The following is a 16,834-nucleotide window of genomic DNA, read 5'->3' as shown; positions in this document are numbered from 1 at the left end:
AAAGTCTGGGCGGGGCCGCCTGGGGCGGACGAATGGGGCGTGCCCGCGCAGGCGCCTGAGGTACTCTCTGGCGGCGTCACGTGCGGGGGCCAGGCCGGCAGCCTGGCCGGCTCCGGCGGGCGGTAGGGGGCGTGGGAGGTAAGTGCGCGCGCGCCTGCTCGTCTGCAGCCGGGGAGTCGCGCGGGGCGGGGCCGCGTGCGCGGGGTCGGGGGCGTGCGGGCCTGAGCAGACGAGGGACGCGGCGGCGGTTGGCGGTGGCTGCTGAGAGTACCGCAAGGACTGTGAGAGGAGGCGGCGGAGGTACCCGCGGCACCCGTAGAGACAGCGAGAGCGGCTGAGGCGGCGGTCCGACGCGTGCTCTCTGGGCGGGGTGCGGCGGGGTGTGTGCCTGCCCCGACCGGGCGGAGTCTCTCTGACAGGGCGGGGGATGCGCGGCGGCCGCTCTCTCGGACTCTGAGGCTGCTGGGCCCACCCTCCCGGAACCGTCCGACCCTTGGTGGCCTTAGCCTCTGCTGTCTCCGGCGGCCTGACCCTGGGGCCGCGGGTGGGAAGTGGCTTCTGGCGAAGAGGAGGGGGCTGTGGTGGCCACCGCGGCGGAGCCCGAGGTAAGACCCGCCCAAGCCGCGGAGCGGCCCTGCCGCCCGGCCCGGCCCACGTCTCGGTCTAGCTCTTTGGCTCCTGCGGGGCCGCCCCGCCCCGCCCCAGCGGAGACGCCCCGCGAGCGGGTCTGCCCGGGAGCCTCCCAGACACGCGATCGCGGCGTGGGGTCCCTTGTAGACCCCACCCAGCGTACCTTCCGTTGGCCGGACACCATCCCGGCCCGCCAGCCCCGGCCGTTCTGGGGCCCCCACCCCAACACAGCCCATTAGAAGCCCCCTCGGACTCTCTTAGGACTCTTAATGGAGGGAGCCTTCAGGCACTGTTACGGCCTCCCGTAAGCTGACCGGTCACAGTTCCTCCGAGACCCAGTCACGGCCGCCCCCTAACCGATAGCGACCCCCCAGCTCCACGGCACGTCTATCGCAGCCACCCGGTTCCTGCTGACCCCTTCCCTCCCAGCTCGCTCTCCATCAGCCCTACCCACCACCTCGGCTTTGGGGTAGTGTGGTGATGCTCTCACCTCCCAGGGGATCTGGTCAGCACCTCTTAGACATCATCAGACAGTAGCCTTTCCCCAGCCCTTCTCTCGGGCAGACCTTGTTATCTTTCTCTTTTCTTTGGTTGAAAGGGTTTTCCATTAAATCCTGGAGGGATGTTTGCTTAACCTGGTGTCTCCCCGCCCCCCCTCGCCCGTGGGGCTTAAGGGGACCAACTGACACCCGTGTTTGGAGGGTTTGATCTGGTGGCTGAGAAGGGAGGGACTGGGAAGAGTGTGGAAGCCCAGGGCAGAGGGTGTGTGTGTTGATAGGTCACACAGCCTGCTTCTCATCTTGTGTCTTCTGTAGAACGTGTGACTTTAAGGGACCTTTATAAGGATTAAATGACATTACTCTAAGGGATGTGACCGTGTCTCCATGTAAATCATTCGCTTCACCTTCCTGTAGATTTTTACACATTTTTTCCCTCTGTTTTTGAGTGATACCGGGGGATTTTTTAAAATGTGTTGTTTTGAATTTTCTGGAAAAAAGTAAGTTTTGTGGTTTTTCTTGATCTTTGAAGATTTTCATGTCAATTTAATAATACATTTCTGCTTCCTGAAGCAAGTACAGTTACCATGCAGTGTTGACTGATGTCATTACCAACAGCCTTCTCAGCAATAGTGAAATAGTGGATAAAATTTTGTTTGTGGAAGTTGAACTTCTGAGTTGTCAAGAAGGAAATGTAGTGTTACACTAAATGTCCAGTATCTAATTTTAAACGTTGGTATAGGGATGAAGTATAGTGAGGTTTTTGTAGTTAGTACTTTTAAAATTTTTATTTTGTGTGTGTGAAGCTGAGGAGGGAGAACATCATACTGAGATTATAGGTAATAATTAGACATAGTATAAAAGTCAAGAAATTCAAAAGAATATGCAGTAAAAAGTTTTTCTTCCCCCTGTATTATCCAATCACCCATTTTCACTCTTTAGAGGCAACTTATATTTCCATCTTTATGTGGGTTCTTCCTGTGATATTTTTAGCATACACAAACCTATACATTCTCAGATTTATATTATTAAATTATACTCTTAAAAAGCACTACAAATACTTCACACTCTGTAGCTTCCTGTACACTCTATAGCTTTTGCCTCTTCACCCCCTACCTCATAGTAGATCCTAGAAATCATATAACAACAGTACATATGGAAATGCCTCATTTATGGGCTGGATAGTATTGCTTTTATGATGTCGAGATTATTTTTAGTCTTTGCTTTTACAACCAATACTACGCGCTTTTCTTTGAAATGTATTAGCTGTTTATGTCCTAAGTAATTATCAGGATTTCAAATTTCCTAGTGACTCTTTTTATTGAATTTACAAAAAAGGATATAACTGAAGTTCTCATTGAATTTCTGAGCTTCCATGGAGTGACTAGCTTTGATGGTGATTATAATACTTACCAAGTTATTGAAGGATATAAACTATGGCACTGAAATTATCAGATTGTCATTTTTAAAAGGTCACTGTGGCTGCAGTGGGTAGAGTAGATTAAAGAGTAGTCTAAGACTAAAGGCAGGAATATCAGGCAAATGATGGTAGCGGGTCTGTATTTGGGTATTGGGAGTAGACAGGACTTGGTGATTGGATTTGAGATTAGGGAGAAGGTTCATACAAGATTTAGCTTTCAAGCTTGTACCTTTCACTGAAGTGGGAATTGATACGAGGGAGGAATGGGATTTTTTATTTTTATTTTTGTCAAGAAAGAAGAATTTAATTTGTGACAAGTTGCATTTGGGTGATTACACCTCTGTCAGATCTCGATGTGCAAGAGGTAGCTGGATTTGTGGCTTAAGTTTATTATCAACCTCTGGGTTGTAGTAGATTTTTGGGGCAAAAGGTATAAATGAGAGGAGAAAAGATTATAGGACAGAGATCCAACATTTACAGTGTAGGTAGAGTCGAATGTCTAAAGCTAGTGAATTAAGTGATTAAATTACTTAAAAAATCTTACTATAAGTATCAATAGTGAAGTACACAGTCTAATATGTGATTAAGTTTTTTCCCTTAGTTAACATTAGTGGTGGATAGTTTATGAGGGAAATGGAATAAACTTAGATTTTTTTTAAAACTGAGATTTTCTTTAAAAAAAAAAAAGTAAAACCTCAGTAGAAATTAGTACCATAAACCCATCTTTTCTAATCATTTGGATTTTGCTCTTGTAGAAGTTGGCTCAGTGTTCATTTGTGGAGAAGTGCAGGATGTTTGAAAATATGGTTGCCCAAAATATTAATTTTCTTTGTTTTCATCATTTTTCAGGTTCTCTTAACTTAGTTTGAAATAAATATTAGCGAATTTTGGGTCACGTTTTAAAATCTAACATCGACTTTATGTATTCATAAATCTAGAGCTGCTGTGTAGATAGATCTCTCTCTCTAACTCTAGACCTCTGTGAATTACTGCTAATGGACATCTCCACTTGGATTCACATTTCACAAGCACTTCAGCCTTGTACAAAATAAAACTTTTTTTTTTTTTAAAGATTTTATTTATTTGACAGAGATCACAAGTAGGCAGAGAGGCAGGCAAAGAGAGAGAGAGGAAGGGAAGCAGTTCCCTGCTGAGCAGTGAGCCCAGTGTGGGGCTCAATCCCAGGACCCTGAGATCATGACCTGACTGGAAGGCAGAGGCTTTAACCCACTGAGCCTTTCAGGTGCCCCTAAAATAAAACTCTTTCTCTACTTCTCTTTGTTCCAAAAAGAGGGAGACAAACTGCAACAAAAAAATTTGTTTTCAATATCCTATCTTTTTTTTTTTTTTTAAAGATTTTATTTATTTATTTGACAGAGAGAGATCACAAGTAGGCAGAGAGGCTGGCAGAGAGAGAGGAAGGGAAGCAGGCTCCCTGCTGAGCAGAGAGCCCGATGCGGGACTCTATCCCAGGACCCTGAGATCATGACCTGAGCCGAAGGCAGCGGCTTAACACACTGAGCCACCCAGGCGCCCCTCAATATCCTATCTTGATGATGATCTTCATCTCCAGAAGTCTTCAGGAACCTGTGAATCATCCTCCACTCTGTACCTTACTACCAGTATCATTAAATCCTGCACATTCTCCCTCATGATATTTCAGATAATATCTTATTGCTATTTTTGTTGTTTCTACTTTATTTTTTAAAAGATTTTATTATTTATTTGAGAGAAAGCAAGTGAGAGAGAGAGAGAGAGCGCGCGCAAGTGTGAGCGAGCACAAGATGGGGGAGGGTCAGAGAGAGAAGCAGACACCCTGCTTAGTGGAGAGCGCTAAGTGGGACTCTGTCCCAGGACTCTGGGATCATGACCTAAGCTAAAGGCAGATGCTTAACTGACTGAGCCACTCAGGTGCCCTGTTTCTATTTTCTCTTAACCCCAGATGTCTGTTGTGCTGCTCCTGTAATGCTTTCTTAGTGGTCTTGTTGCTTTCTCTTTTCTGCCTCTTGTTTTGCCTCCCATTCATTATCTGCACTGCTGTCAGATTAGGTGTTCTAAAATGCTCTTTTCGTTAGGCTGTTTCATTTGCAAAGAGGAGACTCAAGTTACAGTAAGTAGTAGAGTGCTTCTTTGAAAGGAAACATGCATAAAGGAACCTGGGAAAAGCTAAACAACTTGGTCTCAAGAAGAATAGGAGTTTAATAAATAAAGCTAGAAGCAGGAAAAGACAGATTTTACTCTAGAGCTCTTTGGTTAACTTGTCTTAACTACTCTTACTATTTCTCTTAGGTTTACTTTTTCTCTCTATTCCATTTTTTCCTCTGCTGTCTTCTAACTAACTTCCATTTATTCCTAACTTCTGCTTCCTTATAACTACTCGGTTACTTTTGTGCCAACATTTTGCCTCCTGGATGCTCTTGTTTTAACTTGAGCTCCTGTTTACTGACTTCTTCCTTCTCCCTGGAATCTTCTGGTTTGAATTTCTAAGAAACAATCTCTTTGGCTCAGGTCTTTTTCTCACAGGCTGCTACAAGTCTGTATACCTGGGTCATGTGATCACTCCGGGCCATTTAGTGTTGGCCATGTGTTTATTTGTGCCTGAGGGTGTGGGGCAGGATCATAATGGTGAAAAGCATGGGGCAGTGTGTAGGCTAATTTCTCACAAGATGGGATTGCAAGTATGGCACACACTATAAATGACGTTTGTAGTACAAAAGCAAATCTGATCATGTCCTTTACTATTGAAAGATCTTTAGTGCTCTCTCACTGCTTTCAGGATAAAGCTTAACTGTAGCATGGCGTGTATGTGAGATTCCTCATGACCTGTTAATTCTCTAGGCTTTCCTTCCTTAAATTCTTTGATCCACCCTTATTGAACTGGGGTTTCTGCTCAGATAAGGCACTTTTTCTCTGGTCTTAGCATCTCTGTTCCTTTCTTATCTTTCCCTTCTCCCATTGAGAACTCAGGTCAGTTATATCTTCAGGAAGCTTTTTTTTTTTAACCTCTAGGCTGAGTCAGATGCCACTCCTGAGTGCTCCTACGTAGTATTTGCTTCTGTCATAGCTCCCTAGTGAACTTCCTAATTACTTGTCTGTTTTCTTCACTAGGCTTTAGCTTCTTTGATATCCCTATAATATAGGAAGAAAGGTTTTTAGATTGGGAATTTAAATAAGCTTTTTATAAATTACAAAGTGTACAAAAAAGTACACAGATCCTAAATGAATTTTCATCAAGTAAACACATCAGTGTAATCAACACTCATAGTAAGATGCAGAATATCACGACTCCATAAGTCACCTCATGTGCTCTTCTAGTTACTTATCCAGTTTAAAGAGGATTTAATTTTAAATAGGAAAAACTCTTCAACGTACAGATTTTTCTATGTATTTTGTGTGCATCTTTAAAAATAAAAGAGACAAAGATATTGGGATTTTGATCCTATAGAAAGAACAAACATAAGTTATGTTGTAGAAGTGCAGTTTTGCATACCAATATGTAACAGACAAATTTAAAATCGCATTGTATTAATATTCTAATATTCAGTTGTGGGATGTTTGTATTTTGGTAGATTTTCTTGTTTATAAGTTTAATATTTTAGAGTGTCAAAAAAGGATATCATAGATCAAAGAATATTTGTTGAAAATCGCCTATTAATTTTGAATGGTGAACTTGCTGGAGATGTGTAAACACGTAAAGCTCTTTCCAAATGGTGTTTGGCCTCTGAGTTTTAATGTGAATTATGTTGCTAGCATATTTTGGTAGAAGGGTCATCCAACGGGCAACTGGAGTGTAATTTTACATGTACAGTTAGGAAAGTACTAGCTGTCCTATGTCATAGACAGCTGGCTTGCTACGAATTGGTTCTTTTTTACAACCAGCAATAATTTTAGAGCGTATTTTTTCTTTTTCTCAGTTTTGATTTTTCTTTATCATTATGTAGTTTTTTGAATAAGAAAGTGTTTTTTTAAACAAACTTTCTCCTTAGATGGGCTTTTTTGTCTGTAAATATTAAATCCGTTAAGGCCAGTTAAGTGGAAAGAATATGGACTTTCAAACCTGGGTTTCCAGTGACCTCAGTTCAGTTTCCAGCCTCCCTCACTTCATAAGCTGTCATTTATAGGCAAGTCATTTAACGTTTCTGAGCTTCAAGAATGTTCATTTCTCGGGGCACCTGGGTGGGCTCAGCAGGTTAAAGCCTCTGCCTTCGGCTCAGGTCATGGTCCCAGAGTCCTGGAATCGAGCCCCGCATCAGGCTCTCTGCTCAACAGGGAGCCTGCTTCCTCCTCTCTCTCTGCCTGCCTCTCTGCCTGCTTGTCATCTCTGTCTGTCAAAAAAAAAAAAAAAAATGTTCTTTTCTCAATTAGAAATATTTACCTGAGACAAGGTTATCATTAAACACTTTACTTAAAAGAGTAGGCACTTAGTTGATATTCAACAAGCCCCCCCCCCCAAATGCTTATATTTAAATAGGAGATCAGAAATTTAAAGAATTTCATTGTGGGGCGTTAAAAATACATGGCTAATCAAAGTTAGGTGCTAATAGAAGTAAATCTTAGAAAGATAGTTGGCTAGCTGTCTTTCAAGTGTGATCATAATTTTGAAGTAAAGAAATTTCAAAGAAATGCTTTTCTTGATTAATAGATGTGTTAGAATATATTTTGATTCACTGTGAGGTATAAGAAAGCGTTCTGTTTGCCAATGACAAACATTCCTTAAATCATTGACAGATTGTAGTACTATTGCTGTTTGTAGTGTGTAAGTATTTGTTTGAAATCTGTTTACTTACATTGATCAGATGATAGTGGGATGAGTAATCTCTGAATTTTTTTCTTTTTTAAATGTAACGGAGGAAGTTCTTCAGGTGACTCTGTAGATATGTGTGCTTTTTTTTAAAATTTTATTTATTTGACAGAGATCATAAGTAGGCAGAGAGGCAGGCAGAGAGAAAGGGGGTAGGCGAAGCAGGCCATACCGGGCTCCGTCCCAGGAGTCTGGGATCATGAGCCGAAGGCAGAGGTTTAACCCACTGAGCCACCCAGGCGCCCCAGATATGTGTTTATAAACGACTTTTAGATCGTATTTTTTACTTACTTGCTTTTGCAACTTTGTCTTCTTTTAGTTCTCTTCCCTGCCCCTCCCCTCCTTTTTTTTTTTTTATAATAAAAAAACTTAGAAAAATATTGAAAAGTTGAACAATTAGAACAAAGGTAATTGATAGGTCTGCCACCTAGATTCAGGTTACCAATAGCCATCCATATTTGCTTTCCATATGTTTGTGTACTTCTATACTTTTACTTAATCTTTGAAAGCTGTAAATATTATGTTTACCTCAAAATACTTAAGTATTTGTCTTCTAAGAAAATAGATATTTTTGGGGTACTTGTCTGGTTCATTCAGAAGAGCTAGTGATTCTTGATTCTCAGGGTCATGAGCCCAACCTTGGGTGTAGAGATTATTTAAGTAAATAAAGCTTAAAAAAAAAAAATAAGAAAAGAAAATAGGTATTCTCCATAGTCACCATTACCAACATTTAAGAAAAATAACAGTAATTTCCTAATAGCATTTAAGATTCAGTCTGTATTTAGATTTTTCCATTTGTTCCATAAAATGATTTTTTCAAACGAGAATTCAGTCAAGATTTTTGCATTGCAGTTGATTATCTTTTTAGTCTCTTTTAATCTAGAAAATCTCCTTTCTCTGCATTTCTTTCTTATGTTATTGATAGTTCTTTGAGAAGATCAGATCATTTCCTTGGAGAATGGCTTGTTTTCTACAGTTATCTGTTTCTTTGTGCTCTTGTTTTACTTGTTCCTTTGCTCACTGTGTATCTTACAAACTGGAAGTTATATATATTTTTTAAAGATTTTATTTATTTATCAGAGAGAGAGAGGGAGAGAGAGCAAGCACAGGCAGACAGAATGGCAGGCAGAGGCAGAGGGGGAAGCAGGCTCCCTGCTGAGCAAGGAGCCCGATGTGGGACTCGATCCCAAGACCCTGGGACCATGACCCGAGCCGAAGGCAGCTGCTTAACCAACTGAGCCACCCAGGCGTCCCAACTGGAAGTTATATTTTAAGGGGTTGATTAGATGCTTGTTAAAAAAGTTTTGGCAAGAATGCATCACAGGTGATGTTATATTTCACGTTACATATTATGGGAGGTACATACTATCACCATTCGTGATAAAAATTTTATGAAATTTAAGGTTGGTGTTTGCTGTCCCTACATTGATTGTGGGAATGTATTTTTCCTGCTGTGATCATTAAGTACAATAATCTGTGGAGGTAATACTTTGGTATCATATAAAATTCCATTCTTAAAGTATGTTTTCTTTTTTTAAAGATTTTATTTATTTATTTATAAGACAGACAGAGATCACAAGTAGGCATAGAGGCAGGCAGAGAGAGAGGAAGGGAAGCAGGCTCCCCGCTGAGCAGAGAGCCCGACGCGGGACTCGATCCCAGGACCCTGAGATCATGACCCGAGCCGAGGGCAGCGGCTCAACCCACTGAGCCACCCAGGTGCCCCTTAAAGTATGTTTTATCTAATAATTTTAGCATCTTTTATTGAATCTTAGGCAAATTATTTACTTAATTGAAGGTTGAGAATTGGTGATTTTTCTAATTCTGTAATTAGTTATCATTCTTCAGTTAACAAAACTTTATAATCTTCCATCCGCTGGGAGTGAACTCTAGTTCCTCCTAAAGGGCGGAGTAAATCAATGCTTAATTCTTTCTCATCTAATTTTCAAGTGAGCCTTTGGTCTAATGGTTATCTGCAATGGTGACAGTGAATGGTTTTATATTCTCTCGGGTTTTTATTTGTTGTGTTATAGTGAGTTACATTGTTTTTTCGATGCTGAAATCGTCTCAAATAAGGACATTGGGAGCCCCTCCAAGCATACTCCTTGTTCTTCTTCCTTTTTTTTTTTTTTTTTTAAGATTTTATGTATTTAAAGAGAAATTGTGTGTGCATGCCTATGCAAGAGAGCATGAGCAGGGGGAGGGGCAGAAGGAGAGGGAAAGAGAATCTCAAGCAGACTCCATGCTGAGCGTGGAGCCTGACTCAGGTGATCTTACAACACTGAGATCATGACCTGAGCTGGAATCAAGAGTCAGATGCTTAGCCTGCTGCGTCACCCAGGTGCCCCCATCAGTTTTTTTTTTTTGCATAAATACATTATTAGTCTTTGAGTGAGTCCTTACTTTTTTCCAAGATATCTTGGCTCACCATGGACTTTTCCTGTTTTAGACTGCGATTGCAGTCTAAATCGCTGACTGCAATCAGCGATTTCTCTAAGGAGCTCTGTCTCCTTATAGTGGAGGATGATGGGACTATCATTGCTTCTGGGTCTTGTCTGGAGGAGAAAAAAAGCATGAGGTCATATTGATATTTTTTTTTTTAAGATTTTATTTATTTAAGAGAGAGAGAGAGAGAGAGAGACAGAGTGAGAGAGCATGAGAGGGGAGGTCAGAGGGAGAAGCAGACTCCCTATGGAGCTGGGAACCTAATTGGGACTCAATCCCAGGACTCCGGGACCATGACCTGGGCTGAAGGCAGTTGCTTAACCAGCTGAGCCACCCAGGCACCCCCATATTGATAATTTTAATTCAAATTTAATATTGTGGGGTTTCTTTATTCAGTCTTTTTTTAAAAAGTTGTTTTAAGCTCTTACACTGAAACTCTTAATTTTTGCTCTCCCATAGAGGTAACCATTTTTTGTGAGTTTTTGATTTCATTCCAGAATTTTTTTTTCTTTCAAAAATAAGATGTATGTATGTATTCTCCCTTCATATGACAAAGGTAGGGGTGTGTGTGTGTGTGTGTATCTAGGTACATACACTGTTCTGTACCTCTTTTTTTTTCCTCCACTTAATATATTTTGGAGAGCACTCCATAGTGGTGCATTCAGATCTTTCTCATGGATTCATAATATTCTGCTGTGCTGACGTACCGTGATTTTATGAATGAGTCTAGATCTGATATATGTGTTTAATCTTTTGGATTAATAAGTAATACATATGGAATAAATTCATTAAAAATAAAGTTTCTTCCCTCAAGTAATTGAGAAGGAATTGGTTTCTTCCAGAGAGCTTATATTTTTAGGGAGCTTTATTTATTTATTTATTTATTTATTTTTTTGTTAAGAGACTTTCAGAAGTAGATATATCTTGGGATATAGAAACACTTTCTTGCCCCTAAATATTAGGTAACTGATATCAGTGTAATTCTTGTTTAATTGTTGTATGAAACCTGGGTCAGACAATAGATGATTTATTTTTTTTTTTTCCTCCCTCTGCTTCTTGGCTTCTTAAAGCATTAGAACTAAAGAACTGATGTTCTGGGTGTTTTCATGTAAGGATAACTCAAGTTCTCTCCCCACTGTTTTTTTCCCCCACAATTTCCCTCTCCCTAATTTTAGCTTTTCCTGTTCCTCTTTTCTGCCTTAAACCTCTCAGATTTTTAGATTCCAAGCGTTCAGTGACAGTTGCTGACAGTCTGATGTATAGTAAGATGTATACTGTGAGTATAGAGACTAAGAGATTGGGAATATCAAAGGTAGAGCGAAGGGTACCTCTTAAGATAGCAGGAATTCAAGCTCTGGGGCTTGTGAAGTAGAAACTGGAAGTTAGGCAACCTAGCCATTCATTAAATTGCCTTTTACTCCAGTGACTCTAAGTAATTTATTTCACTTATTGGGTTTTCTTTAATTGAAGTGTAGTTGACCTACAATGTTGTATTAGTTTCAGGTGTACAACATTGGGACTCCATAGTATGTTCTGTACATGACCCATTAGGCAGTGTTCACCATGGTAAGTGTATTTACCGTCTGAATTTGTTTCATTTACTGGACAATGTATTGGAGTATCTACCATAAGCAACTTTGGAGGATATAAAAATTATGTAATTGTAGTAGTTTTTTTTTAATGCAAACTAGGTATCATACTTACGTAAGTTGCTTTATTGTATTAAATTACAAAGCAGTTGTATGTAGTTGTTACTTTTCCTCTTTATTCATATATACAGGAAAATAGAATAAAACTTGCAGTTTAAAGAAAATTGTGAAGTCAGTATTTGTGTTGTTATCATTCAGACCAACAATACAGGATTGCCTCCCCCATACCTCTCTCTTCCCTTGCTCTTGTTGATATACATCCCCCTTTGTGGAAGTAGTTAATACCCTAATTTATTTTTTAAAACATTTTATTTTTTGGAGAGAGAGAGAACCAGGGAGAGAGCCAGAGAGAATGAGTGGGGGAGGGGCAAAGGTAGAGTGGGTCTTCCCTGCTGAGCAGGAAGCCTGGGATCATGACCAGAGCTGAAGGCAGATGCTTAAATGACTGAGCCGGTGAGGTGCCTCTGTACCCTAATTTTTTGACTATCATTTTCTTGCTTTGGTTCATGATTTTGAATCTCAGGTTACCTATTCATAAACATTTCTCATTTTTCTTTTTTCTCATTTCTTTTTTTTTTTTTTTAAGATTTTATTTATTTATTTGACAGAGAGAGATGACAAGCAGGCAGAGAGAGAGGAGGAAGCAGGCTCCCTGCTGAGCAGAGAGCCCGATGCGGGGCTTGATCCCAGGACCCTGAGATCATGACCCGAGCCGAAGGCAGCGGCTTAACACACTGAGCCACCCAGGCACCCCTAGTTTTTCTTGTTTCTGAACTTCATATAGTACATTATGTGATCGAAGAAATTGAGTTCAGGGGGACCTGAGTGGCTCAGTTGGTTAAGCATCCAACTCTTGATTTCTGCTGAGGACGTGGTCTCAGAGTAGTGAGATGCAGCATGGTGTTGTGCTCTGTGCTGGGCATGGAGCCTGCTTAAGGTTCTTCTCCCTCTCCCTCTGCTCCCTACCCCTGCTGTCTCAGTAAATAAAATAAAATGAAATGAAATGTTTAGTTCAGCATTTGTGAAATTTGTTGTAGGTTGTTGTAATTAGCCATAGTTCATTAGATTTCATTGTGGTCAAGTATTTTGTTTCACGATTACACTACTATCTATTCATTCTAGTTTTTTTTTTCATTCTCGTTTTAATGGACATTTAAGTTTATTTCGTTTCCTTGCTATTATACAATTTGGTGGTGAGTGGTCTTTTATTTCATATTTGCAAGTGTGCAGATGTTTCTCTAGAATATGTAGGAATGGATTTGTCAGGTTGTGAGGTATGTACATGTTCAACTTGGCAAAGTGTTTTTCAGAATTATTATGTTAGTTTATACTTAAATAACACAGTATTTGAGTTCCCATTGCTTTACATTTTTATTTTTTAAAGATTTTATTTTTAAGTAATCTCTTTACCCACCCAGCAGGGGTCTTGAATCCACAACCCCAAGATCAAGAGTTGCTGGCTCCATTGACTGAGCCAGCCAAGTGCCACTCCATTGCTCTACATTCTTAATGCTTGGCATTGCCAATCTGAAGGGTGTATCTCTTGATTTTAACTTGAATTTCTATGATTGTTAATGAAGTACATCTTTCGTAGTTTCTTCATATGATGTTCCTGTTGTTTGCCCAATATTTTTCTTTTAGGTGGTTTCAGCTTTTCTTACTGATTTTTAGGAATTCTGTATTTGTTTTGGATGCTGGTCCTTTAGTTATACCTTTTACAATTATCTTATGGTTTTGGCTTGTTATTTTACTCTTTTTGTGGTGCCTGTTGATCAACAGAATTTTTCAGTTTTAATGTAGTTGCATTTATCAACTTTGGCTAGCGCTTTTGAACCCTTTTAAAGAAACCGTTTCCTAGGCTACGTTACAGTAGACGTTCTCCATTATTATCTAAGAGCTTTTAAGTTTTAACTTTTCAAAAATTTGCTCTTTATCTGGAATAGATTTTCTGTATAATTAGGGAGGTCTAGTTTCATTTTATTCCCACCCCACATGGATATTTGATTATCCTAACATTGATTTTGAAAAGTTTATCTTTTCTAAAGTTTATCTTTTCTAAGCTGATCTCAGTGCCAGATCTGACATATATTAAGTATCCATCTTTGTGTAGGTGCGTTTCTGGACTTGGCCCTCTGCTGTATTGGTCTTTCTATTCCTGAATGTGTAACACACTCTTAACTACTTCTAGCTTTATAGGTTTTGATATCTGGTGAAGCAAGTCTTCCTACATTGTGCTTGCTTATCAGGAGAGTCTTGGCTGTTTTTGGCCCATTGCACTTTCATATATATTTTAGAATCACTGTCAAATTCCGCACACAGACATACACACTAAATAATCCAATATAGAAACAACATTTGGGATTTTTAGTGAGACTTAATTGATTCTGTAGATTAATTTGGGGGAGAACTGATATTTTTCCAGCATTGAGTCTTATAGTCTCAATGGATATCTTTCCATTTTGGTAATGATTCATAACTAAGTCTCATTTTTTTAGTAGATACTTTGTCCATTATTTGTTAGACTCCTGAGCACTTCATATTTTCTGATGCAATTTTAAATAGTGATATCTTTAAAAGATTATTTTCTGGGCTGCCTGGGTGGCTTAGTGGGTTAAGCCTCTGCCTTCAGCTCAGGTCATGATCTCAGGGTCCTGGGATCGAGTCCCACATCGGGCTCTCAGCTAGGCAGGGAGCCTGCTTCCTCCTCCCTCTCTCTCTCTCTCTCTCTCTCTCTCTCTCTACTTGTGATCTCTCTCTGTCAAATAAATCTTAAAAAAAAAGATTATTTTCTAATTGTTGCTTGTATATAGATATATGAAACTAATATCAATTTATATCTGTTTCTTTTTTTTTCTTTTTATTCCCTTGCCATACCTTTCATCCCAGTGCCTTATTCATTCCATAACTAGAAGACTGTACCTCCCACTCCCCTTCATTCATTTTGTCCAACCCCTAAACCTCCTCCCTCTGGCAACCACCAGTTCTCTGTATTTATGGGTCTGTTTCTGCCTTTTTTTGTTTGTCCTTTTTTTTTTTTTACATTCCACATAAAAGTGATACGATATATTTGTCTTTCTCTGTCTGATTTATTACACTTGCATAATGCTTTCTAAGCCCATCCATGTTATTGCAAATGGCAAGCTCTCATTCTTTTTTATGGCTGAGTAATATTCCATTATATGTATGTACATATATATGTATACACACAGGTGTATACACACACATATATACCACATCTTCTTTATTCATTCATCTACTGATGGACACTTAGGTTTTTTCCATATCTTGGCCACTTGTAAACAGTGCTGCCCTAAACATTGGGGTGCATATATCTTTTCAAATATATATATATTTAAAGGTTTTTTATTTCTTTATTTGACAGACAAAGATCACAAGTAGGCAGAGAGGCCGAGCAGAGAGCCTGATGTGGGGCTCGATCCCAGGACCCTGGCATCATGACCTGAGCTGAAGGCAGAGGCTTTAACCCACTGAGCCACCCAGGCGCCCCACAAATTAGGGTTTTGTTTTCTTTCTTTCTGGTAAATACCCAATAGTAGGATTACTGGATTATATGGTATTTCAATTTTTAATTTTTTAAAAAGATTTTTTTTATTTATTTGTCAAGAGAGGTCACAAGTAGGCAGAGACAGGCAGAGAGAGAGGGGAAGCAGGCTCCCCGCTGAGCAGAGAGCCTGATGCAGGGCTCGATCCCAGGACCCTGAGATCATGACCTGAGCCAAAGGCAGAGGCTTAACCCACTGAGCCACCCAGCTGCCCCCAATTTTTAATTTTTTGAGAAACCTCCATACTGTTTTCCACAGTGGCTGAACCAATTTGCATTCCCACGAGGGTGTGAGGATTCCTTTTTCTTTGTATCCTCTCCAGCAGTTATTTCTTGCCTTTTTGATTCTGGTCATTCTGACAAGTACAACATGGTATCTCATTGTAGTTTTAATTTGCATTTCCCTGATAATTAGTGATTTGAGCACCTCTTCATGTGTTTGTTGGCCATCTATATGTCTTCTTTGGAAAAATGTCTGTTTACATCCTCAATTTGTAGCAAATTATAAAATTAACAAGAGTTTGTAGATTCTATCAAATTTTCCATATACACAATTATGTCGTATGCAAATAAAAACAGTTTTATTTCTTGTTTCTAATCCTTATGCCTTTTTTTTTTTTTTTTTTTTCCCTTGGCTTCCTATGTGCTTGGGATCACCGGTATAATGTTGATAGAAGGATGTAGGGGTCAGTCATCTTTATCTTGTTCCTGATACCAAAGGAAAAATGTTTAGGCTTTCCCCATTAACTACGCTGTAGGTTTTTGTAGGTACCTTTTTATGAAATTGAGGACGTTCTTTTTTTTTTTAAAGATCGCTTTCGTTTTTTTTTTTTTTTAAGATTTTATTTATTTATTTGACAGAGAGATCACAAGTAGGCAGAGAGGCAGGCAGAGAGAGAGGAGGAAGCAGGCTCCCTGCTGAGCAGAGAGCCCGATGTGGGGCTCGATCCCAGGACCCTGGAGATCATGACCTGAGTCGAAGGCAGAGGCTTTAACCCACTGAGCCACCCAGGCACCCCGAGGATGTTCTTTTCAATTCCTAGTTTGTGAAGACTCCTTTTGAGACATGACTAAATACTGAATTTTTAGGGATTTCTTAAAATATGGTTGGTTATATTAATTGGCCATCTGATAGTAATATTGGTTTTATCTTTGCTTTCCTGGGATATGCCTCACTTGGTTATAGTATATTATACTTATAATCCTGATTTTTGTTTGCTAATATTTGTTTGGAATTTTTCCGTACAAGTTCAGGGGTAAGATTGGCTTATGATTTCTCTTTCTAGTCTGGTCCTTGCCAGAATTTTTGATTTGAGAGTTATGCCAGCTTCATAAAAAGAATTGGGAAGAATTTATTTAAGAGTGGATTTATTCCTTGAGTATTTGGGAGAACTTGTAAAGCAGTATGGCTCTAGACTTTTCTTTATGGGAAGATTTTTTTATATTAGAGTCATTGTATTTTGTTTTATTTTAATGGGACCACTTAAGTTTTCTGTGTCTTGAGTAAGTTTTGCTAAGTTACATGTATTTTTAGGATTTCTTTTCAGTTTCATCTTTATTTAAAAATTTACTTAGTATTATAACATGTGCAGCACTTGTAGTAGTTTTTGCCCCCTTTGTCATTCCTGATCCCTTTCTTTTTTTTTTCCCTCATCATTCTTGCCAGAAGTTTGCCAGTTTATTATTTTTTAGGGGCCCAACTTCTGGCTTTGTTGGGCCTTTCTCTCTTAAAGATTTTATCTATTTGAGAGGGAGAAAGCATCAGCAGGTTGGGGAGGGGGGAGGAACAGGGGCAGAGGGAGAAAGAGAAGTAGACCCATTTAATCAGGG

The 16,834-nt window shown here is 39.8% G+C and overlaps 1 protein-coding gene across 7 annotated transcripts in view; it reads left to right on the top strand.

Annotated features, from left to right (window-relative positions):
- Window positions 1-16,834, top strand: part of MYO9A (myosin IXA) — a 321,690-nt gene that overhangs the window by 29,053 nt on the left and 275,803 nt on the right. For 3 of the 7 annotated variants that reach the window (XM_044231270.1, XM_044231271.1, XM_044231268.1), the window contains exon 1: window positions 367-605. The exons of 1 other annotated variant lie outside the window; for it this stretch is intronic. The gene's annotated coding sequence lies outside the window, so the exon portion shown is untranslated. Of the gene's footprint in view, window positions 1-118; window positions 139-365; window positions 606-16,834 lie in introns of those variants that run through there. 3 more of the 7 variants (XM_044231269.1, XM_044231265.1, XM_044231267.1) reach the window with 2 other exon arrangements.

This window comes from Neovison vison, chromosome 13, assembly GCF_020171115.1.
Source record: "Neovison vison isolate M4711 chromosome 13, ASM_NN_V1, whole genome shotgun sequence".
NCBI classification, from domain to species: Eukaryota; Metazoa; Chordata; class Mammalia; order Carnivora; family Mustelidae; genus Neogale; species Neogale vison.
Note: the sequence above shows the minus strand (reverse complement) of the source record. Positions and strands in the feature narration are given on the sequence as shown.